Consider the following 25,107-nt stretch of genomic DNA (forward strand, 5'->3'; position numbering starts at 1 on the left):
CATTTTTTTTTAGCATTTCAAATTGATCGTGCGTATCAGCTCATTTTATTCTCATAAAAGCCTGTGCAGTTGAGATGGCACATATCACATAAAGAAACTGGAGAGAGTGAACCGAACTTAGATACTTATTGTAGCATTTCATCACTGCTGTGCACCAAGAACTGTGCTATTACTTTCTATTTATTAAATTATTTCATCCTCATAACCCCAAGCGGTAGTTTCTCTTACTATCTCCTTTTTATAGAAGAAAAAACTGAGGCACAGAGAGGCTAAGAACTAGCATTTACATAGATTTTCCACATGCTACATGCAAGTATGAAATCTGTATGGAGCTGAGACTAGCGCTTGTGTCTTAACTGTTATTCATGTATTTTGATTCACACAACATTTTACCTGAAAGAGATACCTAGGAGATGATTTAATCTATTTTCCTCTGCTAGACTTTGAGGCTCAGAGAAGGTAACAGATTTTCCCGGAGTCACACAGCTAATGGCATAACCAATGGCCAAGCTGAGACTGGAATTGTGCTGTCCAGTAGGGTAGTCACCAGCTGCAGGTGGCTATTTAAACTTACAACTACAAGTCAATAGTTAAAAATTCAGTTCCTCAACTAGCCACATTCCATGGATTCAAATGTAACATGTATTTAAAGGGGACCATACGAGGTAAAACAGATTCTAGATTTCACTGCCTGCTTGGTTTGCTCTCCTAATATACTCATGTTCTTCTTGGTAGCTCTACGTGCATGCCTTTCTCCACTAGATATGACTGTGCTATGGAGCCAGTGCTCTGCATTTCCCCATTCATTCTCATCTTCTCGTGTTGTGATAAGCCCACCGTTGCCGTAGGCAATATGGAACCTGGTCTTCGAAGAGTTTTGTGCTTTATTTAAAGAGCTAAAACTTTCATTTCTGAAACAACCGAGGTACAATTCTGATCCATCTTAGGAGTAAATAAAATAATTGCTTTTTTTTTTTTTTTTGTGGTACGCGGGCCTCTCACTGTTGTGGCCTCTCCTGTTGTGGAGCACAGGCTCCGGACGCTCAGGCTCAGTGGCCATGGCTCACGGGCCTAGCCGCTCCGCGGCATGTGGGATCTTCCCGGGCCGGGGCACAAACCCATGACCCCTGCATCGGCAGGCAGACTCTCAACCACTGTGCCACCAGGGAAGCCCAAATAATTTCTTACATTTATGTTATTAAGAGTTTGCAAAAAGCTTTCATAGGCCAGTCTCTCATTTAAGCTTCAAAATAACCACTGTAAGTAGGAAAGCAGCTATCATTAGACCCATTTTATAGATGAGAAAGCTGAACTTCTGCATGTATAAATAACCAATGCGAACTGGCGTGTCAAAGTCTAGATTAGACAACTCATGTAAGTATAGACATATTGGAGGAATGCAAAGCAAAGGAAATCACGAATGGAGGAAAATTTCTGGTTTTCCTTGTCGATGTCTAGTCCATGCCTGGTCTAAGAAAAGTAAAGGTGAATAAAGCAGGAATGAAGCATGGTCTCTGCTCTCTCAGAGCTTAAAATCGAAAGTTGGGAAAGTATAAGTCCTGTGGATCAATAGATAAAGTATAAGTTAGCAAGCAGCACCCGTCGTGATAATTTGCAGTTTTGCCCCTTGGTGTAGCCTCATGGCCCAGCCCAGTGCCCAGTACATAGTACGCACTCAATTAAGATTTGTTGAATAAGTTTTTGTTGGAATGTAATCCATGCTTAGGTCCAAGCAAGAGAACAAGGCAAATGTACATAGCAGTTCAGGACCCTGAAATGTGACTCCATCTCCGTCTATTTATGGAGTTGTCAGTTAAAATGTACACTGACTTCTCTCAATTCTTGAACTGTTTTCCTGATAGCAATTTTTATATAAACACATCTTTACTTCAGTAAATTGGCTGGGGCATTAGATTACCAAGAAAGGCTAAAACCATTGTGGGAAACAGCAAAAAGAGTTGGCGTTTAAAGTAAAAATAGGAATGGAGGAATGATAAAGGAGAACTAGTCACAGACAGCTAGCTGTTGCACCCCAAATGGGAGAGTCTTTTGGAAAACGTTTGGGAAGATAAGGTTGCCATTTGATTTGGCTGTTTATGTCACTTGACCCAATTGCTAGGAGAAGGAAAAATTTGATTTTCTTAAAGTATATCGAAAAGCTTCTTGAATGACTCCCAATATCCTAAAAATATTTTTGAATTGGCTACAAACTTTAGCTAATACAAACTTTGTAAGACACAAGTAATAATAATCATGTCAGTGTTTCGTTGGGAGGATCAATTCTGCTTTTTAAATTCCAAGGAAAAAATTAATAATTTAGAAGGTCTATGTTTTATTCATTTTCACCATACTAGTAGAAAATGAATGAATAAGCAAATATATGAATTATGTTGGGGAATATTTGTAATCTAATTCCACTCAGAAATAAAGACATAATTGTAAATGGGCACTGTCATTGTCTAACGCATGTCTTTTCAAACTAAGATGTTTGTGGTTGGTATAGAAGGAAGCCTAGACAAGGAGAGAGCTGACAGCTCCCCCAGGATTTACCAGTCTCCTTAACCACTTGAGTGATGCTGCCCCCAAGCTGAAATAGCGCAAAGCCTTGAATTCAATGTTGCTTAACTCTTAATACCCACAGGTTCCTCTTCCTCTTGCCCAGGTTCCGTCTTAAAAAGCAACATAATTATGATATCGTCACAGGAACATCCACAGCTTAAGTTAGGGCAGGGGGAGAGACTCTAGGGTGTAATTCGCTAGTAGCCTAATTGTGGTTTCTGCCTCTTCCGTGAATTTCTATAACAGTCTCTTAACACGTCTCCCTGCCACCAGCCCTTGCTCTCTGCAACCCATCTATTTTGCCCTTCTGCAAACTATCTCCTCATGGCTTATAGAAGAAAGTACAAACTCTTTAGCCAAGCAGTCCATGCCTGGCACCATCTGACACCAGCCTCCTTCGAAAACCTAATTTCTCACTTTTCCCTTCCAGATTAACCTCTTTGCTCATTACTTTATAAATATATTCATATTTAGGACTTTCCAAGGTTTTCCCGTGCCATCTCCCCTCGCTGAAATCGAATCTCCAGGTCTGTGCATTTCCTTTGCCTGTAGTAAGATGAAATACTTAGTGAATGGATGGATGGATGGATTGGTGGATGGATGGATGCATGGATGGATCAAATTCATCCTTGTGTTTCTTTGAATCCCAACTGTTCTCTAGATCCTTTATCTTACTAACATATTTTGTGTTTTCTCAGCCCTGCTTTGAATCCTAAACCACGTCTTTGCCCATTATTTGGCACTCAGCAAACGCTGACTTGTGTTAATTATTAATTAGCTAACTTATTAATTAAATCGAGGCATTTGTTGGGTGGCGGTCATGTAGCCAACACTGCACATAGTAGGAGCTAGTAAGGACCTTTCAATCCAATAGGGGAACAGACGAGAAAATCACCAATCATTGCTGTAAAAGATAACGTATAAGAAGTGCTGTGCAGGTTCATCGGAAAATACAGGTGAGGGTGATTCAATAAAGTCTGAGGGATTCCAGAAATGTTCCCAAGAAGTGATAGTGTTTGATCTGAGGAATGTTTGTTTGGTGCATCTTTCCTCTTCACATCCAGCTGAATGGGGATTTTGTTTTGACCAGAGCCTCCTACTTAGTAATAGTATTTATCCTTTGAATTTTGAGCTGCCTTACCATGATTAAAGAGATTTCAGACCCTTATCTCAATTAATTCTCCTAAATCCTAGCTGACATAGTTGGTCAGGCAGGGAAGACTACGGGGCCCAAGAGCAATACTTACTCAATCTCATGGCCAGCATGCATTTACAAGGAAGGTTTTCTGATCCCTACTAGAGACTTGAAATCCCATTGGGCAACTTGAAGAGTTGGCATTATTTAGGAGGGGTTTGGATTTTCTGGTCTGTCTTTAATGGTGCTGAGCTGGGTCAGCTCTCCCTTCCATTATGGCTAATGCAGGTCTTGTTTTGGGAGGAGTAAGAACCAGTCACTAGGGGCAGATTGAAAGGCACTGGGAGAATCCAACTTCAAGGGACATCTGGGGACACGGGGGTGGATAAATGATGAAAGCAAAAGACATCCTTTTTCAAGTACATTCTAAGAAAGTTACATGGCAAGGATGTTCTCACCTACAGAGTAGAACTGAGGTCATCCCATGAGTAAGGAAACAGGAGACATTTATACTGACAAAGAGCAACAAATATCGAAGACTCTTCAGTTTAAAAATGAAAGTGAAATTATGATGAGTTTTAATGCGAGCTCTGCTGTCAAAAGAGCTTTGCCCTCTAAATGCCAGGTGACTTCTCCCTCACCTCTGCTAGCAGTTTTCCTTGTCTTCAGTAAAGTGCTATATAAATATGGCAGAAATATGTTCCTGGATTGTAAAAGAAAGAAAAGACCAGCTCTCAGTTGTAACATGTTGAAAGTTTGTAATCCAAGCATTTTTCTTGAGCTCTCAGTATCGAATCCTTGAAGCCACTTGGTAAAACTCAAAGATTACATGGTAACTTGACTAATTTAAGAGCTGCCAAAAGAAAAAATATAGTCCACCCTTTTTCTAAGGAAAAAAAGCCATGAGTCATAAGCCTAAAAGCTCTGGTCCTTAAGGTGCAAATGTAGAAGCACTAGGCAGAAACTACCCAAACTCCTTTGAAACAAATAAACCTGGTATGTCGAAGGCATAAAGATTTGTAGCCATCTCTCGCTCATGTAAGGTCCCAGGATAGTCATGAATCTGGGATGGTCCAGTCCAGAGTTTTTAGTTTTGAGTGGGACAACTTTCTTGAACAGAGGGCCATGAAAATGTTGGAAACCTTTCTTTTCTTCATGTTGCTGTTGATCTGTTTTTACCCGAGAGACTATTAAAAACGCACAAAGCTTTTGGCTCTTAAATTATGAGACCTATTCATCCTAGTAGCTTTGTTTACTTGCAAAGTGTGTTCTCGTCTTAGGTTGCAAAGGAGTGAGACTTCCTGCCAAGATACGTGCATGCATGTTAAGATGGATGCATTAGCGAATTCATGGTAGTTTGTTACTCTTTTGCAAAATGTCCCATTTTATCCATGTTTTGAAGAGGATGGGTTAGAGCACACCGTGGGGATTAAGAGCCTGAGATTTGAGCTTAGGCAGATCTGGGTTTGGTCTGGCCAATCTGATCACTAGCTTCATGACCTTCGTCAAGTTTTTTAACCTAGCTAGGAATTGATTTCTTCATCTGTAAAAATGATGATAAAACAACCTACCACGTGGGATTTCTGGGAGGATTAAATAAGATAATGCATATAAATATCTTAGGAAGGTATCTGCCATATCATCAACACTCAGTACACAGGAGATGTTATTTTTGCAATTACTGCTATTTCTACCATCATCTAAATACCACGAAGGCTTGCTGAGTCCACACTCTGATCTAAGACAGCAAACTCTTTCCATGCTTCTGTGATGGTTTATTGGTACTTCGTGCTTTGAACACATATGGTGCTGTGCTCATGGGGATTAAGAGTCCCTTGGATCTATGAATGATCTAGAGGATAGTGTGCCCTTCCGGTTGAGGCAGTTAATGAGGACACACTGAAGCACATCCAACAGAGTCCCCACAGGATGGAGAAACTGAGTCATATGTAGGATGATGAGAAACCTGAAGGTATTAGTAGAAAGAAGACTTAGAAGGAATAGCATAGCTCCTTTCAAATATGTGAAGGGCTTTGTATCAAATAGGGTTTGGACTAGATCGGAGTTTCTTTATCTCAGTGCTATTGGAGTTTGGGATTAGGTAATTCTCTGTTGGGGGGTTGTTCGGTGCATTATACCATATTTAGTATTCCTGTCAGTAGCAGTTTTAGTAGTCAGGACAAGCAAAAATCTCTCTACCCTTCACCAAATGTCTTCTGGGGGGGGGACAAAATGGCCCCTCTCTTTGTATGAAAACAACTGGACTAGGTTAATCTTGTAGAACAAAGTAGAACTGTGACCAGCTTGTGGAAATGCCCATGAGGAAGGTGTGTATTCTTTATTACTAATCAGCGAGGTCCCACAACAGAACAGATGAGCTGCTGGTCACCGGAGACATCCAAGCAAAGGCTGAGGGGTTTCTCTAAATAGAGCACTTATTCTGAATAGATTGTTGGTATTCATAATTTCCATATTCCTAATTTTCCCATACTCTATGTTCTTTGTGAAGCAAATTTCATCTCAAATGGGATTCTTTAGCCCATCCTCAGCACACAGTTATAGGGAAAGGGCCAATGTGCCGGGGAGGATACAAAAACTCATGACTCTGATCTACTGTTTGTGAGTTACTAAACCTCTCTCTGGGTCTCAGGATTTCAGATGCTTTCTTTTATTCAAATCCAACATTTTATGGTTCTGGAATGTTGCTTTCTAACTGTGATGTCAAGCCATTAACTTCCTCTGTCCCTGTTTGTCTTTTGTAATCAGTGTTGTAATTGATAATGTTGAGAAACTCTCACCCACTCAGATCTAGATCTTCTGCTTGCTGAGGTGGTTAACTCTTAAAACCTAAAGGAGAAGAATAAGATAAAATGTCATGAGTTTTGGATGAGATGTAAGTGGATATTGCCTTTCACTAGCAAATAAGGAACATGTGTGAACCTCAAAACTGTTTCCTGCAAAAAACATAATGATGTGCCCGTAGAAGGTAATCAATGTATACTAATTGGATTAAATGAGATAAAAGTACCCTGCTATGCAGTGGATTTTATGCCTAGAAATACAGCATTTACTCTCATTCTTGAAACATTCCTGATTCCCAACCATTTTAAGATTGGGATCTTTTTTCTATATAGAGTCTCTAAAAAGATTATGTTATATTATCATAGGTCTTTCTTGTCATATAGTTCTCTGACCACATCTTTCTAATATTAAGAGATAGCATCTATATGCTTTTGTATCAAACTGGCTAAATGTGTCCACTGCAAAGGTAATAAACGGATTTTCAAAGAGAATAATATGTTCTATGATTGTCACATCCACACATTTGCTTCTTCCAGTGGAATTAGCCGTATTATCATCAGCCTAACATGTGTTCAGTTCTGAGGTCCAGAGAGCTGTCCAGCCTGATATCCAACTTGAGGAAGATCAGATAGATAAAACCAAGGTTAGAACTAATCCAGACACAAATGGACTAGAGGTAAGAAAGAGATCATGACAAGAGGAAGGAAATGTGTGAAATTCACAAGAAAGGATGTCACCCACTCTTAGATGTATTATAGGTGGTCCTTTCTTAAATTGACTCAGAATTGGCTAAGCTATGATGCTGCAGTAACAAAGGACCCCCAAATTTCAGTGGTGCGCAACAATAAAGGTTATTTCCTGCTTATACTCATCTTGGGTCCACGTTAGTACTGCTACACGTTGTCTTCGCTCCAGGGTCCAGGCTGACAGAGCAATTCCTCTTTTGGACGTTGCTGGTCATTAAGCAGGAGGAAAAAGAGAGCCTGGAGACCACATACTGGCCCTAAAACTTCTACACATCAGTGAAACACATCACTTTCCATGCAGTTCACTGGCTAGGGGAGGTTGTATGGCCAAGCCCCGTCCATAGGGGACTGAAATCTGATTCTCCTGCAGGGAGAGGGCCATGAGTATTTGGGAACAATAATTTAAGCTGCCATAGTTCTTTTCCTGCAGAATTCATCACGGCTCAGAAACAAGCTGAATGATGTAAGCCTGAAAAATGGAGACACACCTGTGTGTGTCCATTCGTGGATGGAGAATTTGGAAGGATGTTTCTCAGTCTGATCACCCCCGTTTTTCTCCTGCTCAGTGGGTGGGGAATCTGAAGCTCTGTCATCTTTCCCATAGCCTCCTGTTAACTTGGGGAGAGAAGACACCAGCTGTGTCCCCTGATGGAGTGGAGATGGCAGCTGCAAACGGAAACACGTGTTTTCTCCTGTAGTTCCCCTGTCAGTGCATCTGTGGGTGTGTGGCCACCTTGCTAACTAACCACTTGTAGAGACGTTTAGAAATCCATGTGTCTAGCCTTATTACGGCCAGATCATTCCACCGGAGCTGAGCACTCATAGGTGCCACAGATGAGCTGTTGTCTGTCTAGTTAGTTTGCCTTTGTGGGCTTCTTTCTTTCCAGCCCCCATTGCGTATGACGTGTGTTGACGAAATTGTGTCAGAGTAAAAAATCTCTCATTGACTGAGAGAAAAACAGGCCAATGTGGCATGCAACACGTCTCCATAAACTGCCTTCATCCCCTGCGGTCCAGGAAAACAGCCCCTCTAGAAGTCCTGTTTATTGTGCATCGAAATGCAAATTAGGTTTTTAGGGTTTTTTCACCCTGTGTCATAAAACAGCAACTCCTCCGGAGTGTTTGGTAAGCTGCAACTCTGCGAAAGCTCCCAAGTAACCCCTAATTAGAAACTTGGAGCTCTAAGAGCTGATGATGTCAAACGCTAAGTGACCCCTTGTTTGGGCAGCCAGAGGACATATTTAGGTTTGAAGGTATCTATAATCTACTAAATTCATGATTTTATGATATGATTAGGCAGGCTCTTCTCTGTCATGGCCTAAAAATAACGCAATGGAAACTGAATTCATTGGATGTATAAACAGCCCTCCCTCTGAGGTGGTGCTTTCTCTGGGTCAGATTTCTTGTGATTGGCAGGGGGCTCTGACAGCTCATATTGTATATCCTTAAGAGGATCCTGGGTAGAAATGGTCAATTAGAACTGCCACTCAGCCTCTCCTCACGCTGGCTGCTAGTGGACTGCCACTTGGGCTCTGAACTAGCTGTTAGGATGGAGAAATCCTGCTTCCCCATTGTCATTGGGTTAAGTGGGGGTGATGCCAGGAAAATCTTAATTGCATGCTCACATCCCTAACGTTACAACCCAGCAGAAAGGAGGCAACTCACACTGTGGGATAGAATTAGCCATCCTCCAGTGTAGGTGCAGGAGAATTCTTTTGAGCGGAATATTTCTCCTGATTTTTGTCACACCCACTAAGGCGGGTCTGCCTCTGGTCCCACTGCATAGCTTTCTCCTCTTTGCACAAAAATCTTCCCTCACTCCCACTACACACAGACACGTTCTTTCCCAGAGGATGTAGCAACGCAGCCATGCGTGTGGTTTTCCTCTCCCCTTTCTGCTTCCCGTGCCCTGATTTCAAGGTGAATGAGGTCAGTCCAGAGAGCAGCTGGTTGGAGCTGACCCTTTGCTGATTTTCTCCTTGAGATTTGAGGGGTGTTGCCAAGTCATTCATCCTACCCTGCATGTCTTATAATGTGGCGAAAGCAAACAGAAGGAGAGTTCAGTCCAATGTGGGAAACTTGACAAACAGGTGGGAAAGACATACAAAAGTTTTTGTCAACGCCATCAGGAAGAAAATCATTGTACTGAAGGTGAGCTGGAGAGAATGCTGAGTGTGGACCCAGAAAGTAAGATTTCCTCTAAGTGGGAAAGATTAAGGGAGGGAGAAGAGAAGAGAAAAGAGAAGGGGAGAGGGGAAGAAGACAAAAGAGGGGAAAAGGGAGGGTAGGGGAGGAGGGAGGGTACAAAGCATTCTAATCTTGTGCTAGGGTTTCACATCCTCAACATGATAAAAGACTCAGGCTTTGGATTAAGTGCTTGGGACTATGTCAGCCCTTGAATATATTAAAAAACTAAGAACAATGCCTGGAACACAGTAGCTCCTCAATACCTAGGTTTGGGTATGATTGAATTATATTTGAAACCGTGGGGAATTTTCTTCTCTTGGTAGTGGAGGAAAGATTACCAAGGTATGTTAGAGCAAGAGTTGTTTCTCACCATTGCTTGGGATGAATTGGAAGATGGTGGGGAGTATGACCAGAGCTCTAGGCTCCTACATTTATCTGCTTCTGGAGAAGTTGAATTTAGTTTTCTAAAACCATCTTGAAATCAAAATGTTCAAAACAGAATTTATCCCCTTTTCCCTCAAAACATAATCTCCCTCCCCATCTGTATAGACTTTCTGATATAATGACATCCCTTTCAGTCACCCAGATTCCACACATCAGTCATGAGAGAGAGAGAGAGAGAGAAGGAGAGAGACTTGAGAACTGAAATATAGAGAATATATTTTCTATTTATAAGAAATAAATATCAGGTAAGTAGCATTGTTGCTAAAGATGAAACGGGAGTCGTTTACAGATGATGGATTCATGTTTTATACCAAACATGCATCAGGACATTCAGAAAAAAGGAAATAATGAAGTTGGAAAGGGATCTTAGGGTCTCCTAATACATCATGAAAACCATGGCAGCCAGTAAAAGAGGTATTTTCTCATGACACCTGGCTTCCTAAAGGTCAAGAAGAATTAATGATGGCTCAAAGGTTATGCTGCAATTGACTTAAATATACTTCTGAGACATGGTCCCAGATGAGAATGCTTCATTTCACTTAGAGAGGAAAGGATTAGGGATTCCTGATTTTGAACATTCCTGTCTATGAAGCGGTTCATGGGCTAACAAGGAGAAATTGCTTTCTCTCTGGTGATAACATCAGGAAGGACTTAGATTTGGAGACATTTGTGACAGGGTGGATCACAAGCTGCTGAAATATGACATCTCTAAAAGATTTCAAGAGTTCTGTTTTGGAACTCTCTTTGCCTTCTCTTCTGCCTCACTGTCTATCAAATCAGCATCCTCTTACCATTTAATTAGCTTCTGAAATGTCCCTTTGGAGGTAAGAAGCTTTGACCTATCAAGTTTGTAAGGGAACATTCCATGGCAATTGTTCATGCTCTGCACCATAACTCACTCCTGTATGCTAAGTATGTTCTGAGCCCCTGCAGTGTAACTGGCAATGCTGTAAACATTGGAAAGTTGGGGAGGAGTCTTGCTTATTCATTTATGCTTACTTAGTAGAGGCTGGTAAAAGCCCTGGGGCTTAGCACCAAAGAAAGCAGACACAGGCCTGCCCTCATGGGGTTTGCGTTTCAGTGGACATGGCAGACAGATAGATACACACCCAGGTGTGTCATATAATGACATATAATGGTCAGTGCTGAATAGAAAGAAAGGTGAAGGGAGTGATGGTGCCTGCAATTCTCTATCTTTTATGTAAGTGGTCGGGGAAGGTTTCTCTGAGGAGCTGACATTTGGCAAAGATCTGAATGAAGTGAGGGGAGTGTCCAGGTAGGCCTCTGGGCAAAGAGCCTTCCAGGCAGAGGGAATGGTCAGCCCCAGAGTTCTGAGTAGGTGTGTCCTTGGCTTGGTCAAGAAATGGCTCAGAGGCCACGTGTCTGAACTTGGACAAAGAGAGGGAAGGCGGGGGTGAGTTTAGACAGACCTCAGGCTTTATGGACCTTGTTGAGGGTTTCTGACGTTATTCTAAATATAATAGGAAATTGTTTGCTGGAGGGTTTTGAATAGAGGAATGATATGTCCTGACGTATGTGGAGAATAAGGTGGGGCAGGGTGGAAGCAGCAAGGATAGAAAACCAAGAAGCCCAGACTTTTGAAGAAGTCACAGCCTAATGGGGAAACAGACGTGCCCACAAGTGCTCAGAGTACTGAGTGCAAGGAGGTGCAAGGAGGAGTCAGCAGAGGAATGTCAAAGGGTGATGGGTACCCCAGGGAGTTGAATAAGCACTAGGCCAGGGGATCCAGGGATGACCCCAGAGAGAAATCACATCTTAGATGCATCTTGAAGACATGGATTTTTCCAATGGAGGAAAACAGAGCAAGCACTGCTGACTGAAGGAGCAGTGGATGCAAAGGAATGGAAAGGCAAAGAGAATGTCACTTATTTGAAGGACACCAAGCAGTTAGGGATGGCTGGATGTCTGGGTCTCAGGTGACCATGGCAGACTCTGGAAAGCCTCACTTGGTTGTGACTTTATCGTATAGGCAATGGTTTAGGAACCACTAGAATTTTGAGCAGAGAAATAAACAATGACATTTGTAACATGTGACTATTTCTACCTCCTTTAAAACATAGAATTTGGAGCACACAGAGGTGAATTCAAATCTTGGCTAGAATAGGTAGTACCTGGGAGATCATAGGTAAGTTTTCAATATCTCTTAGCCTTGGTTTCCTTGTCTATAAAGTGAGAAAAGTAGTATCTACTTCAGGAGAGCTGTGAATATTAGAATTTTAAAAGTGCTTAGCATAATGTCTGGCCCATCATAAGGGATCAATTACTTAAAGAGTTACTTTTATTATTGCAAAGAGCTGGGGTGGAGAGAGACAGGAGGCAGGCATACTGCTGAGGAGACCATCGCATTAGTGTAGGGACCAACACCAAGGGCCGTCACTCTGGTAGGAGGGAAAGATGGGGATAAAAAGGAGATTCAAGAAATATTTATGGGCTGTGATTAACAGAGCCTGATGGCTATGGGAGTTGAGATGTCAGGAAATGAAAACGTCTCTAAAATTTCTAGCTTATACTCAAGGAGATTGCTGTGTGATGTGATCATTATTAAGACCTGAGAGAATGAAAGAGGAAAGAATATCCAAGGACTTTGTCAACTCTCTAGCAGAATGTTGCTTTACCATCCCACTAAAACTACTTACAATGGAAAAGAGACAATTCCCCCAAAGAAAATCCAAGAGCTACCAAGAAGAAGAAATGGACATTAAGTTAAAAAAACACACAAATATCTTAGACTGGGCTTTTCTAATAATGTCTTAGGATGGGCTTTTCTAATAGACAGGTGTGAAGTTTCATACATTTTATTTATTTATATTTTAAATAAGAGGGTGATCCTGGTACTATTGACAAGCAGACATTTTGGGAATGGTCTTTGACGTTGGCACTGAAAATGGCAGTGAGGTTGATAATGTTGACACAGATCTTTTTTAAGATGATAGACCACTGTCTACACTTAGGGAGTCTTCCAGGGGGCACTGATAGACTTAGAGAAACTTCCGTCAGCCTCCCTACTGCTGTGATTCTATGATGCTGCTCTGAGCTCTAACACTACCAAGTTACAAAATGAATGATCACAGATGGTGCCTCATGCAATGGCCCCGTCTCCGAATATGACTCTCAAGTCAGTTCCAGAGCTGGTAGAAATTGCCATATAAAAATGACATTTCTCTTTACTCAGGGATTGCCGTGTAAATAATAGCAGCTCAGGTAACATTCTAGAGTTCTCTGAATGGGCTTCAGGAGAGGTACGTGGAAAGGGGAGATGGCAAAGTGGTAGTTATAGACAGCAGCCTAGAGAACGGTCTCCGTTCTGCCCATTTCCCTGGGTCAACCCTAGCTGAAAGCTTACCCTGCGGAGTTGCACCACACACATAATTTTGCCGTGGACAACTTCTTTGATATCAAAGAATCAAGTTTATACAAGCCTAAGCCACATTGCAAACAACAGTACTTCCTGGACTGAGTATGAGTAATTAGCTGTGAGAGTCATGACCATTTGGCCTCCAACCCATACTGGCATTTAAGATACATCATAGAAATCCACATAGTGTTCATCATAACATAAAAGGCTGGCCCCTTAATGAACATCTTTATCTGGGAAGCCCAGCTACAATATATTTCTAGAACCTCATAATGATCACATTTACTTTATGTTTTGGTGCTCTTGAGCTAAAAAGAGGGAAAAAAAAAAACGATGGAGAAGAACGTTAATTTAAGTTCTGTGGTTGAGACCAAAGCAAAAACTGCATGATGTTGCCAGGTTACCATGGACTGCAAAGCAAATACATGCAATTATTTCTCATAAATACTCGGCAACGTCTTTGCATTTTCCTTGAAATGGCAGCAAATCCAGGAATGGGAGTTCTTGTGTTCCACAGCTGCTTATGAGCATTGTTATGCTTGGGCATAAGTTACAGAAGCCACGATTTCAACCACAGTGGAAAAGACTCTAAAGATTTCTGCCCCTTATTAACTACCGTGTGACCACTAGGTTTATGAATGGAGTTAAAAGTTCTGAATAGGAACAAAACTGTGGTAAATGCTCTCAAAAGCACTGTGAGGAAATTTTTTCACAGTACTGGTGCCAAGGCAGAGAGAGACACACAGAGTGAGAGAGAGAGAGAGAGAGGGAGGGAGAGAGAGAGAGAGAGAGGAGGAATAAAAACTCTGCAGGTCTCCCCAGGGCTGGCAGTGGCCACCCGCCAGTCATGGCAAACAGAAGTACACTTTCTGTGCTAAGTAAATAAACTTAATTGTAAGTTTGTAAGGCCACAAAAAGTATAAACCAAATGTTTTGTGCCAAGATCTGAAATGTCTCCATTGGAAGTTCATGGAAAAAAGAGCTATCTTTTTAAAAATCAGAACTGAATTGCTTGGAACTTGTAACTGCCCAGAACAGAGCCCCAGGGGCCAGTGGTTAAAAATATGATTTTTATAAACAAACCTGACATTGCAAACTTAATGCAAAATCCTATGCCTGTAGCATCACTTATGTGTGCAACTTGTTTAAATAAGAGCTGCAAGAAAAAGGAAGTAAAACTGACCATTAACATTTTGTTTAACATTTTCAACTATCTATATTTTGAAGTAGATGGTGGTATACACTTAGCCTTCCAAGAATTAAGAATCTGTTGACATTTTCTTCCGAATTTTTCTATGCATATTTTAAGAAAATTCAGCTCTTAGTATATGCTGTACACATAAAGTATCCTGGGTGCCAAATTTTACCTTGCTGCAGAATTGCTTGGGGTGTCACCAAATTCATTACGCTGAATTGAACTTAGAGAAACATTATAAACAATACTTAACTGAGGTCATTCCTTGCCCTCATACTTGCAGATTGAAAATAGAGGTGGTTTCTTTTTCCTCTGGATATTTATTAGCCAATATTCTCCTCACTCCAATTCAATCTCCTTTGGTATTTGAAGAGAAACCACAAAACACTAGTTGTTAATATTGTTTTAAGCCTCACCCTCTTGCTTCATTGTCTCTTTGGTTAGATCCGCTTCTAATATGCCACTTTGCAAGTTTAATTAAAATCATAACAGCTCAATCCTATGAGTTTGGATAACACTGGATAGCAACACAGATTTCAGGAATTACAGCAGAGACATAAAATCTCTTAGGGTTGGATGGATGGTTTACCAATAAGTTAGATGGAAAATTCTGTTTCTTAAACACATAAATATTTAACACGATTACAGTTCATTTGTTCCTAGTCCCATTATTCCAGAAGATCATGTGTTCCTCCTGAGAGTGTTGTTCTGAACCGCCTGGTTCTGATTTGAGTTTGGATCATCTTCCTTGTGCATGAGGTCAGTTTCTGTGTGTTCTTAGCATGACCCAAAATGCCATTGTCTCACTCTATCCCCTTTGAAAATCCAACTTGGTAGTTTGCCACCTTTCCCCTCTTCATTCTTAAGCTTACAGACATTTTTCAGTCGTTTAGAAGAGCAAGAGGATTTTGTTGTTGTTTAATTGCATGTAGCTTTCATTGCTGAAGCAGTGGAAGTAAAACTAGCTTTATGTGCCTGAAGGGTCAAGGACAGTTAAGGGTGGCCTGGTGCAATTTGAGCTTTGGAAGAGATTTACCAGATGGGATGATTTTGAAGAGGTTTGGTCATTATCTTGGATGTGGTACACATAGTACTTTCTGCGTGATTTCTCTGAAGTGATTAACCATTGTATTGCTTTTTTTCCACAGTGCATTCTGTGATCTTCTTGGAGGCATGTGTGGTATACTTAGTTCTACTCTATTAATTATATGGGGTATCCTCAAATCTTTCCTCTGTTGTTTTGCTATTAAGGATTAGCAAAACATTTTCTTCAGCCGGCTATTCATTTGTAAGACTGTGTCCTTCCCCTTCTCAGAGCCTCTGCTCCATGCCCAGAGAGGAGCATTTCGGACTCTATAACTTTATACCTCTAAAATATTAAGAAGAAACCCTCTAAATAAAAAATACAACATGATTTCAACCACAAAGGAGATGATGTTAAATTCCATTTTGACATCAGTTGGAATGGAATGGATGTAAAATGGAATTTAACATCATGAGGTTCACTTACACCCACATAAGTATGATATTGAGAGGTGAACTAAGGACAGAGAACCATTTTAGTTCTAAATATTGTTGGGTTTTGTGGGATTCAACCAAACCCTCAATGCTAGAAGAACATCTCTTCAGATTAAATTGCAGTGGATAAATATTCAACTCTGGTCCCATTTACACTCAGATATTTTGTTTTCATTCTTCCAAGTTCCAAGCAGTTATAGAGATTCTGGCAAAGGGAAAAAGGCTTCATGTGAATGTATCCTATTCAGAAATATCCCTGAATGATCACCGCCAAGGTTTTAAAATTTGTTGTCCTGAAAAATTCAGGCCTGTATTTTGGTCAAGGTTGGGACAAGAATTATTAACTTTCTTTTCCCTCTATACCAAGTGAAATAATGCCTGGCTAGTAATTTACTTGCATTAGGAAACCAAGTAGGGAACTTGTCCTACTTACACCCAATCTTCTCATTGGATAGTTTAGCATGTCTATAAATTCACTTTGATGAGTTCAAACAGAATTTCCTATGTGTGGGAGAATAAAATATCATCGCCTGATTGTTGCCTATCTGACCTTGAATGTAAAATTGGCGTTGAGCCATAATTTTGGGGCCTCCCATTTGTGCAACATAATGAAGAGTCAGAAAGGATTTATTTTTAAAGACATTTCCCAAGTACCATTTAGAACCACTTGAAATTATTTCCTATTTTTTGTGCTTACTACCTTGCAAACACTGCTGATACTTTGGAGAGTATTTTTCCACCTTCCAGGGCCAACAGAAAATTGGATCTTGCCCAGGTATCCATGCTGATAGCTCATGTTGGATCCAGACTTAAATGTTTTCAGAAAACATTAGTAGTCATGTTAAATTACTATACTTCATGTAACTCTCGCTCACACCAGCTGATGAAGCTCAGCTTGATTAAAAAATAACCTACATTGTATGGCTGCTGCTACTTATATTCCAGGGAAATCTGTGTTTCTGTAGGTTCTATCTCTGGGTAGCTATCTTCCTGTTTTCTCATTTTGTCCTAAAGTGTCAATAACAGTAATTAAATTTGGACACTTACTATCAGTCTGATCTTTGGTATTAAGAACCCATAAAATTCTGAGATAAAAACTTCATCTGTCTTATTGTCAGAGCTTAGGCTGGTATTCCTTCTTTTACTTTTTCTTTCTCTTTTTCTGCTTTAAACAGTATATCAGGATTAGAAAATCCATCTATCTGTTTTTCAGCTGAAGAGTAACAAAGAAAATTTACCTCTATTAATCAGGGTTATGGTTAGCTTTAAAATTTTATGGCACGTATCTTTATCATTTATGTATATATTTTCTCTGATTGCAAAAAACATCTTTTTATTTCTTTTTTGATGTAGACAAAATTGGATAGTATAGCAAAAAAACCCACAAAGGCAAATGTATTATTCATTTTTATTTCTACTACTCAGGGGAAACAATGTTTTTAATATTTTGGTGTATATGCTCTAGTCTTTTTAAAAATGAATATTAATTTTTCCAAAAATGATGTCAAGTTACAAAGATATCAGGCAACATATTTTATTCATGACACAGTAATTGTCTGTGTTTCCACTGATGCTTTCTTATACAACATATGATTATAATTGAAGCAGAGTAGTTTGTGATACAGTCATATCATGATTTGTTTAGACAATTACATATTTCTATTCATTTAGGCCATTTTCAGTGTCTTGCTGGTTATAGATATTGTCATTTTTATTTTAAATGTTATCAATTTTATTTGTGTGGTTAAAACAGGAATTCATTAATTAAATTTACTAGCAACAAATTTTAACTGCTTTTATTTTTTATTTTCCTATTCATGTCATTTGCCTATTTTTCATATTGTCTTTTGCTTATAATTTGCAGCAATTACAAACAAATGCTCTTTATATATTTTTGATAAAAAACCCTTAGAAAATTTTGACTTTTTAAAAGAGATTTTCCCAAATTTTGTTTATTTTCTTTTTAAGGCTTTTGCCATAGGTTTAAGTTTACAATGTTTTCAACCACCATAAAATTATGTATATTTTAACCTATAATTATTTTTAGTGGCTTTGTGGTTGTTTGCTTTTAATTTAAAATGTAATTTATTTCTAATTTATTTGCAGGATGCTATGAAATTTATCTTTTTTAAATGTTAGGAAATTATACCAAGCTACTTATTAAGTAATCCATCCTTTTTACACTTATGAGAAAATTATTAGTTGTTCCATATTTTCACATTTTTAAAGCTTGTACTCCTTTGTCTTTCTTGTATTATTACAAAAGAACTTCCAGAATAGAAATAAATAATTATTGAAATATTAGGCTTATTTTTTTTCTGAATTTAATGGAAATGATTCCAGTATTTCACATTATTATGATACTGAGGATGGGTGTGCTGTGATAGACTTTGTAATGTTTAAGGAATTGCCTTATTATCCCCATCTAGCTATTTTTTAAAATCAAGAATGAATGTTAATTCCTATCAAGTTCTTTTAAACACCTATCAAATGATAGTGTTTTTTAATACTTTGATTTTGATGTTATACTCATTTTCCATAAATAAAGGTAATTTGCTCATAATTTATAATTCTTTTAGCATAATGTTAGATTCAGTTTGGTAGAGGTTGTGTGTGTGTGTGTGTGTGTTTCATCCACAATACTAGGTTTTATAATCAGAGATACAGGAATTTGGAAAATAAATGAGAGAGATTTCCATATTTTTGATGCTCTGAAATTACTTAAATAACATAGAAATAAAATTCTTAAAGTTTTGAAAACACTGTTGTTCTTTCTATTGAGGTATGATCTGCAGAGAGTGGAATGCACTGAATGGAATGCATTTGAATTTTTGTGTACAGTTCAATTAGTTTTGTCAAATCCGTACACTCATGTAACTCACACCCAAATCCAGACCTAAAACATTTCCACCATCCCAGGAGGTTTTATCATGTGACTTTCCAGACAGGTCCACCTCCAGAGGCGTGTGCCTTGATTTTCATCACCTGTCTGTTCTTATACTCTCTATAAATTAAATCATACGTTTGAGAGTCATGTTGTTACATATGTTCATGATTCATTTCTTTGCATTGCCAAGTCATAATCCATTGTATGAATGCCCCAATTTGTTTATCTAGTTTCCTGTTGATGAAATATTAGTTCTTTCCGGTTCTAGGCCCTTATAAGTAGAGTTGCTTTAAGCATTCTTGTACAAGTTTTCCTATGGCAATCTGTAAATACTTAATAGTAGAAATGGGTGTCATAGGGCAGGTAATGAGTTTAACTTTATCAGAAAGTGCCACTTTTTCAGAGGATGTAACTTTTACACTACTGCCAGCAATGTATGTGAATTCCATTTGATCCACATCCTCATTAATATTTGATATTGTCAATCTTTTTACTTTTACCATTCTAGTAGGAGTGAGACAGTATGTCACAGTATGTCACTTGTATGTTTTTGATGACTAATGATATTAAGCATCATTTTATGTGCACTTTTGCCATTTATATATCTTCTTTTGTGAAGTGTGTTTAAATCTTTTGCCCATTTTTAAATTGGGTTGTTTGTCTTTTTACTATTGAGTTGTAGGAGCTCTTTACTTATTGTGGATAGAAATCCTTTGTCAAACATATGTACTGCAAATATTTCTTCCCTGTCTTCCGCTTGTTCCTTAATTTTCTTAACATTTTGAGGTAATACGATTTAAATAAAACATTTAAGAAAATATATCTTATTTTGCATATATTTAGTCACATCTTTTATATTTTGATATGTAGATTACTCTTTTTCATTATTAATTAATGTGAAGTAATTGCAATTTTGGTTTTCTCTTTGAACAAATCTATTTAGAAACAAGATTTTAATATTCTAGTTTTAGGAGTTAATTTATATTTTTATTTTTAACCTGTAGCTTTATTTCTTTTCTATTGGAAAATATGACCATTATTATTTCTAATTTTGTAAGCTTTCCATGATGGACATTGTGATGCACAGTTCAGACACTCTTTCAGCAATGGAAAAATATATTTTTTCCTCCTGGGATTGCAGCAGGTAAATAGCCCTCAGCTATCACAATCCTTGGGGATTGTCTCCACTGAAAAGCTGCCACACCCAATGCCACACTCCCTTCCCTGGGAAACCAAATTCAATGACTGATCCTGTTCTCCAACTCACAGCTCTGCTACTCCTTCGTCCAAACTTGCCTCCTTTCCTTCCCTTCCATAGATGTTGAAACTTCTAAATGCTAATCTCCATCTTAGAATGTGCCTCTCTGGGAGGTATGTCTGCAATAATCGCTGAGATATGTGTGTGTGTGTGTGTGTGTGTGTGTGTGTGTGTGTGTGTGTATGTGTATGGGTGTAGCCAGTTAAATGATTGAATTTGTAAACGCTGCAGGGATATTGCAAAAATAATACAAAATAAAACATAAACAACAGCACCAAAAGCAAGGCATACTTGTATTCTTTCACTGGAGGATACAAAGCCTGATTATAGTTATTAAGCTAAGTATCTATATTATTATATCTCTTTTTATATTTATGTTTTGCTGCTTGAGTCATCAAAGATTGTCTTAATTCTCTTCTACTGACTTTAAAAAATTTATTTGTGAATATTTTATATACTTGTTTTATATATCATTATATTTTGATATAATAAAATTACCTATATGGAAATCTATAACAATATATATTATTAGTGAGTTGTACCCTGTATTGGCATGAATTAACTGTTCCTTTTTCTGTATTTTTGCCTTAATGTTTTGTATGATGTGACTGACTGTTGCAACCCTTTCACTTCTTTTTATTTATATAATTTGCTTTGTTCAACTTTTTACTGTTAACTTATTTGTATTTTTTTTAGATATATTCTTGTTAATTGCAATAGTTAGATTTTTTCTTAAAACTGAGTGTTTTTAAAAAGGGAATATTTAACTCTTTTATCTTATATTTGGCCTTCTATCACTTTCTATAATTCTTTTAGTCATGCTTTCTTATTATTTTATTATTTTCTGAAATTCAGAATATAAGCCAGACTTTCTTTGCTATATTAATTTCTAGTGTATTAGGAAGAGTATATTTTGTTTTAATTCAACTATTGATTACTTTTCAATTTTTCAAAGGCATTCTTTAATTTGTTTTAATTAGAGTAAAAATATATAGTTTTTAAAGTCTTTCTATATAAGAGGGAACATTAGTCAAGCTTTTATTTCTTCTCAAGTCTCCTTAATTTTCAGATTTTAGTTTCTGTTCATGTAATCTGGAATTTCCAATCAATATTATTATTGAAGTTTTACTAACTATATTACATATATTTTCTTAAAAATAATTTAACTTCTTAAATTTGTCCACCATTTCATAAATTTCCTTTTTTCTTCTTTATAATTCTGTATTTTTATCTCCAAAATTTTTTCCTGCTATAATATTTTTAATTTCCTTATACCATTCTTATTTTTTTTAATCATTGTGCTGCCTTTTCATTTTATTATACTTTATTCATATGACTTTTCCTCTCCTGTTCCATAGAATTCATGTCTTCTTGTACTTGAGCATAAAAATTTACTGAAATAACCAGAGATATTTTCTTTCTTTTGATATTCCAGGGTAATTTTTTCTAATTCTCAAAGGCAAGTGATTTGTTTTTCAATTCTCTGTGTCGTGGAGCAACTACTATGGTGCTTCAGACATCCTAAGGGTTTCATAATTTTGATTTCTTGAATTATAACCTCAAACTAAGACTTAGAATAAACTCTTACCTGGTACCTTCAACTTTAACCTTTGTATTTTAAATCCAAGTGGAACCTCATACGCTAATTAAATATATGTATTTATAGATATTTTCCTGCTCAAAAATCTTCCGTGACTTTTAATGCCTATAAAGTCCAAACTACTTAACCTGCATTAAAGACTCTCATCTTCTCTGCCTCTATTAGTAAACTCATCTACCATAACTCTCCACTCAAATCATACATTACTCACATCTGCTCATTTACCCCAGCTGTTTCCGTTATCAACATTGTACCCCTTACCTCTCTATTTATTTTCTTTACCTCTCTATTTACATTCTTAGCCAGTCTTCAGAGCACACTTTCAATCCTTCCTCTTATATAGAGTTTCTTGATCAGTCCTTCCTAAAGTGACCTATTCCTTACCTGAACTCCTCCACCAGTTATGTAGCTGTTCCACTGGGGGCTTAACTTTTTATTACCTTGTACTTGTGGGTTATGTTGGTATGTGTCGGTATCTGACTCCCCCAACTAGAGGATGGACTCTGAAGGCCAAGATCACACCCCAATTGTTGTTGCTACCGCTGTTGTCTCATGTGATTAAAAAATCCTTTGATTCTTAGCAGAGCACCTTGCCTTTACTGAGTCTGTAGTAAATATTGGCTGATTGCTAAACATGAAACTCACCCGAGAGCTTTGAGCATATCTATTTCTGATACTGGTAACCTATTGCTTAAATCTGAGAAAAGTACAAAACAATATCAAAATCAGTCCATAAACTATACACACCTTATAAGACGGATTACTTCCAAGTATGTAATGAATTTAACGCTTCAACAACACTTTAAACAATTATTCTGTTTCCTGTTTTAAGTTGTGACTCTTCAAAAGAGCAGTGGCGTGCTCCCTCTTCTGACTCCAATCTCTTGTGGCTTCATGGTTCTTTGGCAAAGATTGCTTGAATTTGTCAGTCTCTTAACCCTGCTTGGAGAACCAGAATTTCAATTGTGGTTCCCACACCTTGATCACTTACTAGGTCCAGAGGCTTTTAAGGCTAAGTCAGGCATAGTAATGGTTTACATGACTACGTTACTTCGCAAGGCAAATGACGTCTGCAGAAAGATGAAAATTCTTTTTTAATCCTTTTTTTTTTTTAATGAATTACTGCAGAAGGAGCTGGCGATTTTCCCTGGCATTGGATTTTATGTCACACAAAGACCTGTGCTCTTCTAAAAACATTGCCACAGCTTGATGACTCTTCGTCAAAAGTTTTGACAGTTTGTTGGCACATGATACATCCCTGCACCTGTCTGGGTAAACTTAAAAATTTGTGTATTTAAAAGAAATATTTATAAATACTTCAGCATTTAACGTGGATTGGCACATACTGAGTGATTATTTAAAGCACCTAAATTTTGAACTCCAATCCCAAGTCTTTCTGGGGAGGTGGCTAACTCAGTTTCCTTGGCTGTCCTAATAAGGAACAAGAAGATACATTCAAATAGCCCAGTGGATTTTTCCAGGAAGCCTTTAGTCTCATTAACTTTCTTTCTCTTAATGAGCATGTAAAAGCCCCTGAGTTGTTCACCATTTTTAAAATGAGGTATTTAATATGCCCTTTAAAAGTTCAAGGATTGAAACCCTTCCCATTCTTTTTAAATCCGCAATTACAACACTGAATACTCTTTCCCGTTCTGTCCGTTTACACGTAGTTAAGTGAGAAATGTGTTTTTTAAAAAAAATCAGGGTGCAACAGCATTGGATGATCTGCAAGTGCTGGCTCCAATATCCTGAAAGATTTTTTTTTTTTTCGAAGAGTTATCTATAACATCCCCTTAGCTGTGGATAAAGGACAACCACGTTGAAGGAATCATTAAATGCTGAATAAGAAGAATTTCACACCTGGACCATAACTGACCATATTGTTTTTGCCACTCCTACTATTATATTCCTGGTATTTAAAAATAATTTAAATATTTTATAAAGCAAAAGTTCCTAGGCATGATCAGTCTTTTTACCTCATCCATCACAGGATTTCTTGAGATACAACATGGCATAATAAAATTGGACTGGAATCCAATTCTGACTGCTGCTTGATACCTACGTCCCTTTAGACAAGTCACTTGTTTTCTCTGAATCATCTAATTTTCACGCAGAGTCGATGTGAGGATCAAGTGAAATAATACATGTGTAAGGAATAAATTGTTTTTCTTTTTGGCTGGGAAGAAGGGCCATATGGAAACTACTGGCTATTTCAAAATACAGTTGTTTAACGCATCATTATGGCTGACAGATGGTGATGAATGGAAGTGAGGCAGTTCTAGAAAAAGGGAGTCCAAGGAATTGGAACTGAGCTCAGCTATGAAGAGTAAATATCCTGCAACAGTCTTCCCATCACCATTTTCATCACTATTTTCCTGCTATAATTAAAAGAAAAATATATTCAGAGAAGAGTTCATGGAGATAGTGACCCACATGCTCTCTGGATAACTACATTTCTGGCAGTGCTGAAAGCTGCTCTACACCTAGAGACAGACGATTAGAAAGACTGACTTCCTTGAAATTGATCTCCAAGAGGATTTTGTGTGGCCAGAAATTTCCATTGAGTAGACATGGAAGAGAAGTGAAAAATCAGAGAAAGTATGTATTCCCATTTTAAACGTAGCTGAGAATCTAGGAATGAGAAATGAAGATTGGCTCTCGACTCAATGCTTTAGAGTTGAGGAAACCAAGCAGATAATCTTTTCTGACTCAATTTTATAGATAATGAAACTGAAGTTCCCAGAGAAGTTAACTTGCCTAGTTTGCAGGTGAGCTTGTGTCCTGGTTGGCTCAGTGTATACCTGTTGCTCTAGCTTAATTTTTCTTAGCACTTTCATTTCACACTCAAAAGTGTCCTGTTGGAACAACAAATTGGATAGCTGCCGTCAGTGGTGGCCTCAGAACAGCAGGGCAAAGATTGCTCTCCACATCTCCAGATCTCAATTCCTAGCTCACTGTCCCTGCATCTACCCTACTACTGCCTTGTCTTGAGTGAACTGGAATGCACTCTGTTTTTCAAATAGGAATCCTATTATTTTGCTCACGTGGGTCCAGAGCCATTCAGAGATTAGAACTCTTAAGAGGAACATGAAAGACGTTATGAACACTAAGAGAGTTAAGGTTAGAAATTCACTGGGAGAGAATTTATGGCAAGCTTGGTCGAATATCACACAGGGTATTCATTCAGTCAGGAAATAGTTAGGGCCCTATGTGTCTCGCAAACTAAGTGAGAGCTCACCTGTCGGTGTTTCATGCATTCTTTTCTCCATCTCTTTTTGTCAAGTAAACAATTACTGAGCATTTTCTAAATGCAAGGCACTGTGAAAGAATCAAAGAAGTGGCAATGGTTGAGAGGCTACCAACAGCTTTAAGAGATATGATCAGCGTTCTCTAACTTGTG

Source organism: Grampus griseus, assembly GCF_964374135.1.
Source record: "Grampus griseus genome assembly, chromosome: 15".
NCBI lineage: Eukaryota > Metazoa > Chordata > Mammalia > Artiodactyla > Delphinidae > Grampus > Grampus griseus.